The sequence below is a fragment of the Rhinoderma darwinii genome, chromosome 2, assembly GCF_050947455.1.
Source record: "Rhinoderma darwinii isolate aRhiDar2 chromosome 2, aRhiDar2.hap1, whole genome shotgun sequence".
Lineage (NCBI taxonomy): Eukaryota > Metazoa > Chordata > Amphibia > Anura > Rhinodermatidae > Rhinoderma > Rhinoderma darwinii.
The window spans coordinates 396,151,430-396,162,696 of record NC_134688.1 but is presented as its reverse complement, the minus strand read 5'-3'; positions in this window follow the sequence as shown (position 1 = coordinate 396,162,696).

The window sequence follows — 11,267 nt, the reverse complement described above, 5'->3', positions numbered from 1 at the left end:
AGTATATCAATACAACACCAGAACCAAGTTTAGTACATATATACATATATCCATCAATTCCTTATTCCATACATAATTGGTTCATCATATTTCATACAAACACATGATACACTGTATATCCTTAATTGATTACTCACTGCCCGGAGGTCAGGAACATTCAAAGTAGGTTTAGTCACAAGGGCAAATCTGGGCGTTTTACTAAATTGAACTGCACATGTCTACACACCTGATCTCTTCCAGTGTTCATACTCCATGGCATAGTATGCTAAAGAGCCGATGAGTAACCCTGTTGGGCCGCGTGTGCAGATTTAACTCACGCATGCGCAGAAGGGCACTCCATCGGGGTAGCGACCATCACAGAGAAAGGCAAATATGCCCCTTACTCCATAGTGATAAATACCGTGTGTATACTAAATGCCTATATAGCAGCATAATATATTGCATAAGTTCTATTTGAACTTTGTATTAGAACTTTTTAGTTCACATATGATAAAGTAGAGTATCTCCTACGTCTTTATAAACAGAGTTGGCTGATCCCTTTCCCAAGAGTTCCAAGCCTCCTCTGTGGTAAACTGCAACCTGGTTTTGAGATGTACAAATAGCACACACCATATCCAGCCCGTGCGTCGACATAAGGAAGACCGTACAGGAGTTCACATATAGGCACCGAAGGTTTTTATAAGAATATTTTATTTCAATTCCACATTGGTGTATTGCTATCACTCAAAGTTTTTCAATTTTTTTTTATAGGGCATGATGTAACACAGTATATGCTAATAGGATGGTTGAGACTATTCATGGGTATAATTACTGGATCTCTGTGTGTAGTAAGAACAAAGCCGTAAAATCGGCATACTGAACTCTAGATTTGAGACCAATAGACCTTGACGCCTTCCTGAAGTCTAATATGTCAGTGTTCGTTTCTTCACAATAGCGATCTATGTTGACAGAATAAAAAAAGAAGAAGAAATTAATGGATCACATAAATTTAAAAGACATCGTATTCATCATTTGACTGATATACATGTCATCTCCCTATGCGGACAGAGTCATAGAAGCAAATCCAACAGTTACCGGGGGGCAAGTCAACTAGTTCAGATCACCACCCCTAATTTATAATCGATATTTAAACCTTGGGGTCTCAGGGTTAAGTTGAAAAATCCACTACAACTCCTTCTTTTTTAATAAGTGTGCCCTATCACCCCCCCCCCCCGTCGCAAGGGCGGCACGCTATCAATTACTCGGAACCTCAGCTGTTTTTCTGAATGTTGGGCCTCCACAAAATGTTTAGGGACTGGTAAGTCCAAACGTTTGCAACGAATTGTATACCTGTGTTGATTAATTCTAATCTTCTGGTCCAGGGTTGTTTCACCCACATATAACAAATTACACGGACATTGTATCAAATAGACCACAAAGTCACTATGGCACATCAAGAAATGATTCATCCTATATATCTTGTTGGTAACAGGGTGTAAAAATGTATCTCCTTTAATCATTAATGTGCAATTTATACAATTCAGGCATGGATAACATCCCTTTTTCCTGGGTGCCAGTATTTATGTACTGAGCTTTGTACTGGTGCTGTATTTATGTACTGAGCTTGGTCCTGGTGCTGTATTTATGTACTGAGCTTGGTTCTGGTGTTGTATATATGTACTGAGCTTTGTTATGGTGTTGTATTTATGTACTGAGCTTGGTTCCGGTGTTGTACTTATGTACTGAAATTGGTTCTGATGCTGTATTTATGTATTGAGCTTTGTTCTGGTGTTGTACTTATGTACTGAGCTTTGTTCTGGTGCTGTATACATGTACTGAGCTTGCTCCTGGCACCGTATCTGTGCATTACCCGGGGGAGTTGTCGCGGCTTACTGAGCACTCAACACTTTCCTCCACCCTTCTCATGTGCACAGCCTAACTAAATGGGCTGAGCACGCTTAGGATATTGAATGTGCGCATATAGGTCTATACGTAATGGGTGAGTTTAATATAATGTGTGGGTAGGTCTGTACGCTTATGTAATTATATACATAGTGTGGCAATCCACGCTAAAGCATTCTGGATAGGGAATTTCTTTATTTAGAGTCCACTTTAATGTAGGGGGGTATTTGGAATATCGTAATTGTTTTATTTTATTATTAGAATAATTTTCAATGGCGCGATACACCGCAAAACACTGTGACCCCCTCCGCAACGCGTATGTCTTCATCCAAAACACAGGGAACCTGTTGTTAAAAATTTGAATCCCACCCCTGTATCTAATCTAATCTATCTATCTATCTATCTATCTATCTATCTATCTATCTATCTATCTATCTATCTATCTATCTATCTATCTATCTATCTATCTATCTATCTAATCTATCTATCTATCTATCTATCTATCTATCTATCTATCTATCTATCTATCTATCTATCTATCTATCTATCTATCTATCTATCTATCTATCTATCTATCTATCTATCTATCTATCTATCTCATATCTTTCTATTTGTGGTAAAAGTCTAGATGTTTAGTAGCACTTCAACTATTTCAGTGCCTGCAATTTTATTTGCAATTTATGAGTAATATGATTATTCGTACTTTATGAGTAGTATGGACTTTACTTCATAGGCCAGTTTCACACGAGTGTCATACGGGTGCACTTTGTGTGGTCAGAAATTTCATCCCAACCGCAGGTCTAATGACCTGAATTAATTGCATCATAAATCTCCATGGTAGTGGTGGGATTTGCCCATGTTACACTCATTTGAAATTGGCCTATGTCTGAACTTGACATAAACCATATGGGCCTTACCATAATAGCTACAGTTTTGCCCACTAGTTAAAGAGACCAAACAGCATTAAACAAACATGGCTGCTTTCTTACAAAATTAGTGACGCACCTGTCTATGCACTTTAATGGAGAAAGTAGCCATGTTTTTCTAATCCTGCACAACCCTTTTAATAAGACATATAAGCTAATCTGACGTAAGGGCCTGTTCACATCAGCGTTTGTTTTCCGTTGATGGGTTCTGTCAGTCCTTTCCGTCGGAGGAACCCATCAACGGAAAGGCAAATGGAAACCATAGCTTCCGTTTGCATTACCATTGATTTCAATGGTAATGCTTCCGTTGCTAATGGTTTTGGTTTGTCTCCGTTTGGTATGGTTTCCGTTTTTTTGGCGGAAACAATAGCGCAGTCGACAGCGCTATTGATTCTGTCAACATAACGGAAACCTTACAGAACAAAGACAAACGGAATCCATTAGCAACGGAAGCATTACCATTGAAATCAATGGTAATGCAAACGGAAGCTATGGATTCCGTTTGCCTTTCCGTTGATGGGTTCCTCCGATGGAAAGGACTGACGGAACCCATCACCAGAACCTAACACTGATGTGAACACACCCTAAGCCTGGAGAACCTGTCAATGCTGAAAAAGTTCTCTTTATATGGATGCCTGTACTAGATCTTGAGTCTATTTTACTTTCTGGGAATAATGTTTCTGGATCTTTTTTGCATCCAATATGCAAAATGGATACCTCTTATCTCGCACATGTAAGCTGTAAGTCATTTGGTATTTCACTTGTGTACACATGTGCAGGCAGTTTACATGTTCCTTTACAGTGGCTGGCTTCCTTAAAGGCTATGTAAACCTTTGAAAGGCAAAACATTTTTTAATAAAAAGTTGTAGAAGTGTGTTTTGTGTAACTTTGTAAATACTTTTCATTAAAAATTAGTTTTACCTTTTTAGATACAGCTGCTCTGTATTCTCTATACAGAGCAGTTGTATTGTTTGCTATTCACTGAATCAGAGCAGCCAGTCCTGAGTTAATAACTTAGATGTGATCTTTCACAGGTGGATCCTGCGTGTCAGAGACACACAGGACACGCCGACACTGAACACAGTCAGGTCCGCAGGACTGACGGATTCAGTGAATAGTGGTAGATACAGCTGTTCTGTATATTTACAGAATACAGAGCAGATGTATCTAAAAAGTAAAACACATTTTTTATAAAAATAATTTACAAAGTTACACAAAACACTGATACTCCTTTATATTAAAAAACAATTTCTTTGCCTTTCAAAGGTTTACATAGCCTTTAAACTGCCATTTTCAGAGGATCACCCAGGTAACATTCAGACTCTATGATCATTGTGCAGATTGCAAAGTGAAAAAAGTCTCCAATGCTGTGATATTCACACTGTACAAACTTTTCCTTCAAGGCTAAGCAGTCAAATGTTGGATACATAGATATCACTGGCGGTTTCTGAGGAACATGATGCCAAGCCTGCTTAACTGCTGTAAGGAGGTGCAATATTGCCAATTTAGGTATTTCAAAAGCTTTTTGACATAGAGCCATCAAACAAATTAGAGAATAACATAAAAGATTTCATATGGATGGGGAACTGGCTAATGACAAAATGCCAAACCTTGATTTTAATAAAACCCTTTTCTAATGGAGTGTCTCTGAGTTTAGTACTTGACCTGTTCCTTTTCAATATTTTAATTAATTACACTAGAAATTCTGTAAAGGTCCATGCTTCAAATTTTGCAATTACTCCTCTAAGTAAATGGATACAATCACAGAATATTAAATAACTTCCATTAAACAATAAAAATTAAAAGTACCAAAAAATATGCAAAACTACAGAAAATATCTTGATGGGACTGATGGCTGTAGATAACATGAATATTGAGATTAGGGATATTTTGAGTATGCCAATATAGTTTTCTGAAACAAACAGTTTTGTAGAAATCTTGCACAGTGGGGTGGGGGACAAGACAAGGGGTGTGGTTTAATTTTCTTTGTCTCCTATTGCAGAATAGGAATTGCCTCTGCTGCAGACAGTTGTCTGAGAGTCAAACACAGGCATGTCTAGATCTATGGTGTTTTTTTGTGGTAGGACCATCTAATTGCAGAGCTGCATTAAAGGGGTTGTCCAGTCTGATGTAAATAAAGATTACACAATAATATGGTAATTGAAGATACAATGTATCATGAAAAATTCTGCAAGTTTCTATATATAATGTAGTTTGTGTTTTAATGCATCCCAATTCACAACATAGCTGATTGCTGCCAGTAAATGGAAAATTTGTTGTTTGCATATAAAGTCTAACCTCCACAGGATATGTAATAAATGTCAGATAGACCCGCACCTATCTCTAGAACGTGCCCCCTAAACCCTGTTCTGTTGCTAGGTGTTGTGGCTGAAGTGTTTTGGCTGAAGTGCTGAGCTACGCTGTTTCCGTAACTCCCATAGAACTGAATGGGAGTTACGGAAACAGCATAGCTTGCATGCTACTTCCGTAACTGCCATTCACTACTATGGGAGTTACGGAAACAGTGTAGCTCTGCAAGCTACGCTGTTTCCTTAATTCATGGTTGGAAGTCACACGTTTCAGCCACAACACATAGCAGTAAAACGGGGTTTAGGGGGCCCCGTTCTAAAGATAGGTGTGGTTCCCAGAGGTGGGGCCCACATCTACCTGACATTTATGACATATCCTGTGGATATGTCATAAATGTCTCTGATGGGAAAACCCCTTTAATTAAGGCTGTTTAGCTCCACATTGTAGAAAGCTCAGCTCTGATAAGTATTAGGTAGGTACAGGTTTTCAGTTTCTAGATGTAAACAAGGATGTATCAATTTACTGACAGTAAGCAGTGTTCGTTCAATGGAGGTCAAAAGAGTGTCCTTTTGGCCTCCGTCTGGCTGGTATACATCAGTATACTCTTTTTCTGCTGTATGTAATAGCCAAGCAGACTGCGTTATTCTATACAGAGACATCCAGTAAAAAACATACACTGTGCGTATACGTTTTTTCAGCATGGGAGCCTATGGGCGACAGATGCCACTGTATGCTTATACAATAAAAACCATGAGAGGTGTATGTTGGGGAATCCTTTTCATGTATACCTCTGATGGACACGGAAAAATACAGTGTGAAATGGGCCTTAGACGGTGCGTAGGACCTCACTGCATACTGTCTTATTATTGAGTTCAATGTATAACAGTATGCGGTAAGTTCCATATCTCCCTTTAGTGGCAGTTGCATGCAGCCAGGATGTTCTTCTTTAAATCTTTGTCTGTGCTGATCATTTGGGACTTTGTATCAGAAATATGGAGCTCCAAATGTTCTAATGATATGTTAAATTATGTAGCACATAATTTTGGACCTAAAAATAATGATAAAAAACTGGAGATTCACTTTAAGGCAAGTTTCAGGCAGCACAAATATGGCTGCATTTTAGGGTACATGCTACAGCCACACCTCGACCGCCATCAGTTCTGCTGGTGAACTAAGTTTGAGTCGATAGAACTGCAGAGTCCAGCTGGTGCGGCCATATAAAGTTGTCTAAGGGTATGTTCACACGGCCTATTTTCGGCCGTTTTTTGGGCCGTAAACACCCGCAAAACGGCCGAAAAATCGGAAGCAGAACGCCTCCAAACATCTGCCCATTGAAATCAATGGGAAAAACTGCATTCTTCCATGATGGGCAGTTTTTTATGCGGCCGTTTTGAAAAACTGGCGTGTAAAAAAAACGGCCACAAAAAAGAAGTGCAGGACACTACTTGGGACGTTTTTGGAGCTGTTTTTCATAGACTCTATTGAAAAAAGCTCCAAAAACGGCCATAAAAACGCAGCGAAAATCGTGCGTGGCTTCAAAAATATATGAAAATCAGGAGCTGTTTTCCCTTGAAAACAGCTCCATATTTTCATACGTTTTTGACTCAGCGTGTGAACATACCCTAAAACTGACCTAACATCAATTGTGCAGGGTCAGGGTATGTTCACACGCTTAGCAAAAACGTCTGAAAATACGAAGCTGTTTTCAAGGGAAAACAGCTCCTGATTTTCAGACGTTTTTTTTCGCAGTGTTTTTTTACGGACGTTTTTGGAGCTGTCTTTAATAGTCTATGAAAAACGGCTCCTGAAACATCCCAAGAAGTGACCTGCACTTCTTTTCCGCTGACATTTTTTTACGCGACCGGTTTTCAAAACGGCCGCGTAAAAAAAACGCTAATCGGAACAGAACTCAGTTTTTCCCATTGAAATCAATGGGCAGATGTTTGGAGGCGTTCTGCTTCCGATTTTTCGGCTGGTTTTCAGGCATTTACGGCCTGAAAAATGGCCGAAAATAGATGGTGTGAACACACCCGTAGACAACTTTATATGGCAGCACCATATGGCCGTGTGAACATACCCTAACTGTATATTTGTAAGTATAGGTCCTTGACATGGATAAGCTATCATTGCGGATGACTGTTGTGTTCCATTGTGGTCCAACAAAAATAAGAAATCCTGACGCCAGTACAATTATGGTCATGAATCCTGGTTCCTTCTTTATGTTTTTAAAATTATATGAGTCCGCTGGAGATGTTTAATGTCTAGAGGTACTATTTTTCATATTTTTTGGGAATGTCAGAATATCAAGGTTTTTTGGTCGCGAATTGAACAACACTTAAAGTCTATTTTAGGAATTTTCGTTACATTATCTCCAGCCCTTGCCTTGTTACATGTGGGAATATGTGTCTTTATAGACCATGTTCCTTTGTTCTTTTATACTTTTGGAGGTCGTTTTCTCTCTTTTTAAAAATTTGTGGACCAAATGTTTGATATACTTGAATAATATGTCATGAATCTTGTGGATTCATATGTTGTAATGCGTATTGGTTCAATAAAAACTTTTATTATTAAAATTATATGAGTCCATGAACCCATCCAGATGTTAATCTTTGTTTAATGGTGTGTAGAATGTATTCCTGGCGCTCATTAGGTCCTCTGGTACCAAATGTGACTCATGAACAAAATAAATTGCTGAAATATTGTCGTTGAGTCGGTTGATGTCCAATGTTTATTTGCAGGACAAAGCATGACATGAAGGCTCATGTTCTTATAGGATTAACTCTGCTTTTCACTCCATGGAGTATATTTAGGATGAGGTGGATCACATAGCTGCTGCCAGTTAGATGGCACACAGTATGACTGCATTACCATATAATATCCAGAAGTTATGCAGTGCCATCATGATAGAATGGTACAGAATTCCTTCCACACATTCAAGTTATCTTGTGGAATCCATGCTGCATGTGTTAATAAAATGATATCAACAAAATGTAGCCCAACTTTACTTAGCCCCATGCAGAGCTCTACTATTCTAATGCCTTAATTGTGTTTTCCAACTTTTTTCCACAGGGCTCTGCAGTGTGCATTAGCCATTAGTTGGAGCTTTATAGACAATGGAAATAAATAAAATAATGTAGCACTAATATGTATTTTGTATGACATTTATGTTATAATAGAGATGACCCTAAGGGATCACGCAAACTACTGTATTACGACCCCATCCAACATCCAAGTTGTATAGAGACGTAATACAGCACCCATAGAAGTCTGAGACCATAGTGTATGGCTAGCTGTGCTGAAGATTATTTCTGAAGCTGAACCTCTAGAGATCAGCTGATCGTCTGACTGGCTTCAATCTGAAAAGGAGTTGTCTTTATGAGACAACCCCTTTAATGACAGTGTTTTCTTAGAACCAGATATTATTCCTGTGAGACTACTAATGAAGCTGCTCCAATGTATGCTTCAACAATGTATTTACCTTTACTGTTTCTTTATCTTAGTAGTTAAATGTAGTTTTTAGTATATGTGTATTATATGTTATTTTTTTTACATCCCCTTAAAATCAAATACAACACAGATATCAAAACAAGGAGAGTTGTTTGTAGAAAGCTCTTTTTTAATTGCATAATTAGAAAGACTTCAAAGAAGTTCAACAGATTAAGCAGAAGGAAAGATCTTATTTGTGGAAAAGACTATCCAAATTAGCTTTGTTTTTTCAAATGTCATGGCACCCATGAGAGGATAAGATTACTTCATACAAATATATCCAAGGCCAGTACAAAGCATTCTCAAGTGAATCTCAAATCCGGGGTCAGTATACAGAGTCATCCTTTTGGGATTTACCACAAATAGCGCAATTAAAAGTGGTAGGGAAAAGGCTGCCTTTCAACACAAACATTTAATTTTCTTATTTATTGCCTTTTACTTTGTTAATCCATTTTAGAAACTCATTGGTGTAGCCTAGTTTCACTGAATGAAGACATTTAGCAGAACAGTTTAGACTGGTCAGTCCTATAAAGCCAATTTGCTTTGATGCCATTCACATTATTGACCAAGGCCCAATATGATTGGAATTTGAGACTGGTGGGAGAAATGGAAATATGACACATTTCTTCTTGATCTGTAAAACACTCACAATCAGATGCATCTGAAACATCAAAGATAAAACATTTCTCAAACATTTTCCTGAATTTGTAAAATGATGACTTGCTTGGTAAAATATGTATAACACCTTAAATGAGTTGTTTAGTCCATGATGACTTCAGTATCCGTGTCAACTCCAGTGTTCAAGACGACTTCAATATCCGTGTCCAGTGTCCGTGCCAAGTACAGTGTCCGAGACGACTTCAGTGTACTTGTCCGGTGTACTTGCCAAGTCCAGTGTCCGTGAAGACCACAGTTCCCGTGTCCTGTATCCATGACAAGTCCAGTTATCCAGCACAAGCCAGCTTCTGATTGTTTGGCACAAGCCAGCTTCTGATTATCCAGCACAAGACAGCTATCCAGGTATTCTCGCCCTAGTGACTTTCATTGATATTTTGCTTGACCAGCTGCTACTCCATTATGGTGGAGTGGCCCAGTGGGTCCACATTCCCCACAGCCATGACAGTTTGCTGAGGCCATGGATCCCGCTGGTCAATACAATATGCCGGTCCAAGTAATGCAAGCAGACATGCAAGATCTCTGAGCACGCCAGGATCAGCTTCTGTAATCAGTCAATGCTATTGCCACATGCTTGGATCTTGCTTCAGTCGCTGCCCCACCTACTCCACTACCCACCATCATTCTAGTCAATTCTGGGGCCAGGATTTTGCTGCCACTTCCACCTCATTACAATGGAGATGCAAAAACCTGTCGAGGCTTCCTCAACCAGTGTAAGACCCACTTCCAACCGCATGCATATCTATTCTCTTCTGATCTGACCACCAAAGTTGCCTTTATTGTCTCCCTACTCTCTGGCAAAGCTCTGGCATGGGCAAACCCTCTCTTGGAATGTGAGGGGCCGGAGTTTTCCAACCTATAGTTGTTCCTAGAGATTTTTCACACTGTGTTTGAGGAACCAGGCTGAGTGTCTTCTGGCGCTTCTTCGCTTCTGACTCTCCACCAAGGAGAATCGATGGTAGGAGAGTACGCCATCCAGTTCCGTACTTTGGCAGTTGAGCTGGCCTGGAACAACGAGGCCTTAGTGGAAACCTTCTGGCAGGGACTAGCCACTCAGATCATACATGAGCTGGCGGGTCGTGATCTTCCGTCTACCTTGGATGATCTGATTCTACTGGCTACACGGATCGACATAAGGTTCCAAGAACATGCCGTGGAAGTTCGTTGAGAAAGGAGATCCTACAGACTGCCACCTAAGTTCCAGAGACCTCTGCTACCTCCTTTGGTTGTTGTCCCTGAAGAGTCTATGCAGGTGGACAGAGTCAGACTGTCTGACCAGGAGCGACATCGCAGACATTCCACTGGCCTATGTTTGTACTGTGGCCACAAGGGTCATTTTGTGCGTCAATGTGCCCAGAAGCCGGGAAACTCCAGCACCTAGTGTTGACAGGAGAGACTACCCTAGGTGGACCGATGCCTTCTGAAAAATTCTCTGCCAAATTATCCATTCCTGTGATAATCTCCTCTCTTGAAAAATCACACTCTATTTCCGCTTATCTATACTCTGGAGCGGCTGCAAACTTCATCCATCAAGCCTTAGTAGACTGTCTCCACTTGCCCAAGACTCCTCTGTAGAAACCTCTAGGAGTTGCTTCTGTGAATGGTCAACATACGCTAGACCCAATCCTTTCCATCCCAGAACCTTTGAAGTTGCAAGTGGTTGTTCTTCACTCGGAACAAATAGCCTTTTATGTTCTGCCTAAAGCTATAAATCCAATTCTGCTGAGACCATCATGGCTTCGTCAACACGCTCCTGTCCTCGACTGGAATTCTGGAAAGGTTCTCCAGTGGGGATCCCAATGTTTACACTGCTGCCTGCCTCAGTTTCATCCTGTCCAAACTAGAAAAGTGTGTATTTTAAAGGAAATCCTTGCCCTTTCTGGGCTATATAGTTTCCAATCTTGGACTCCAGATGTATTCGGAAAGAATAAACTCCATCTTAGAGGGGCCACGTCCTCAAGGTCACCGTGCCATACAAAGATTTCTTGG